This window comes from Penaeus japonicus, unplaced genomic scaffold (assembly GCF_977035675.1).
Source record: "Penaeus japonicus unplaced genomic scaffold, GWHDUDI00000001_assembly GWHDUDI00000029, whole genome shotgun sequence".
Taxonomy (NCBI): domain Eukaryota; kingdom Metazoa; phylum Arthropoda; class Malacostraca; order Decapoda; family Penaeidae; genus Penaeus; species Penaeus japonicus.
This window is the reverse complement of record NW_028234431.1, coordinates 5292819-5295318: the sequence shown is the minus strand read 5'-3', so window position 1 is coordinate 5295318 and position 2500 is coordinate 5292819.

Sequence of the window (2500 nt, the reverse complement as noted above, 5' to 3'; positions counted from 1 at the left end):
TTGTCATCGTTAGTAATGGTAACAATTATCATCATCATCATTATCATTAGTATCATCATCAGTATCATTAGTATCAATACCATCATCATTATCATCATCATTATCATTATCATATCTATCATAACTGTAAGTATTCTTGACATTCTGATGACAAACCAATAATGTAATTTTCATTTTTGTTGCTGCCAGAATCATTATCAACCTTGTTAACATTATCAGTGGTAGTAGTAATAGAAGAATTAGCAGAGACATCGGGGGTAATACTAGTAGTATTAGATGATGTATGTGCTCCTTTATCTGCATATCTATGAATTAACATTCTCTCTCTCTCTCTCTCTCTCTCTCTCTCTCTCTCTCTCTCTCTCTCTCTCTCTCTCTCTCTCTCTCTCTCTCTCTCTCTCTCTCTCTCTCTCTCTCTCTCTCGCTCTCTCTCTCTATCTATCTATCTATCTCTCTCTCTCTCTCTCTCTCTCTCTCTCTCTCTCTCTCTCTCTTCTATATATATATAATATATACATATATATATATATATATATATATATATATGCATATATATATATATATATATATATATATATATGTATGTGTGTGTGTGTGTGTGTGTGTGTGTGTGTGTGTGTGTGTGTGTGTGTGTGTACTGATAAGTGATTTTTTCCGTCTTTTGTGCGTGTGTGATTTTGTTTATCAATTCAGATCATGTTGTTGCTGTTTTGCTTTTTCTCTTTCTCTGTCTCTCTATCTATCTATCAGTCTATCTATCTATCTCTCACTCACTCTCTTTCTCTCTCCTCCTTCTTTTCCTCTCCTTTTTTCACTCACTTCCTTCTTCTCTTTCTCCTACCCTCCTTCCCACCTTTTTCCTTCCTCCATGTCAGTCATGTTAGTCTGAATGACATGTTGAAGTTATTGAATGGCCTTTTTATTTGTTTATTTATCCTTTTCTCTTTCATTACAATTTCAATTACAATTACTCCATTCAATATAGTTTCTGGAAGTGAGAGTTATCTTATTTATCATATATCTTAGATTCTATTTCTGCTTATGTGTCTTGCATTTAATGATTTTTTTTTTATTTGTTATTAAGAGTTTTATGTATATTTGGCCAGTTATCGGTGTATAAGTGTTATATCTCTCTCTATATATATATCTATTTATCTATCTATCGCTATCTCTCTATATTAACTTCATTATCTCTCATATTACTCGCAAGAGAGAGAGAGAGAGAGTGCGAGAGAGAGAGAGAGAGAGAGAGAGAGAGAGAGAGAGAGAGAGAGAGAGAGAGAGAGAGAGAGAGAGAGAGAGAGAGAGAGAGAGAGAGAGAGAGAGAGAGAGAGAGAGAGAGAGGAGAGAGAGAAGAGAGAGAGAGAGAGAAGAGAAAGAGAGAGAGAGAGAGAGAGAGACAGAGAGAGAGACAGAGAAAAGGAATAAAAAAAGAAGCAGAAAAACAGAGAAAAGGAATAAAAAAATAAAAAGACAGAGAGAAAGAGAAACAAAAAGATTAGAAAAAATAGCTAAATAAAAAAATAAAAAAAACACATAGGGAGACAGAAAATCACAGGCTTCCTCGCCATCTTCCCTTTTTATAAAGACCACGACAGAGGAAATTCCCGGTCGACCCACTGCCTTCGTGATGACCCGAGGCCTAAGCTGGTGCAGGAAGAGGCACTCGGAGGAGAAACTCTATCGCGGAAGGGGGAGGGGGGGAGGGGAGATTGGGGGGATGGGGTAGAGAGGGAGGGGGAGTGGGACGGTGTGGGGAGAGGGAGGAGGGAGGGGGATATATAGATAGAGATGGGAGGATGGGAGAGAGAGAGAGAGAGAGAGAGAGAGAGAGAGAGAGAGAGAGAGAGAGAGAGAGAGAGAGAGAGAGAGAGAGAGAGAGAGAGACAGACAGAGATAGAGAGATAGAGAGAGAGAGGGAGAGAAAGAGAGAGAGAGAGATAGCGAGAGAAAGAGAGAGAGAGATAGAGCGAGAGAAAGATACAGAGACAGACAGACAGAGACAGACAAACAGAGAGAGAAAGAGAGAGAGAAAGAGATACAGAGAAAGAACCGAACAGACAGACAGCAAGAACTAGCCCATGAAAGAAGCAAGGAAGGAGAAAGAGGTCAGGTCAGATGTGAGGTCACGACCGTTTCTTTGCATGGCTGATCATCATCATGCAACAGGTCACACATCATCTGATACGAAATGGAAATCATTACGCAGATATTGCAGTGAATTAATCATATTCGGAGGAGATTTCGGTTACGAATTCGTTAAAGAAATTTAAAACACTTATTCGTATTTATGAGAGAGAAATTTACTTAACAAAAGGGATTTATTAACGTAATAGACATCGGTATATATATAATAGATGTAATATAAGACATTGGTGTGTATATATACTTATAGATTCGCTTATATAAGACCAAGGAGGTATTATAAGACATATTCCCTTATATGATATGATAGAAAAAAATTATCTTTTCCGAACTTATAGACAAAAGCATATAAAAA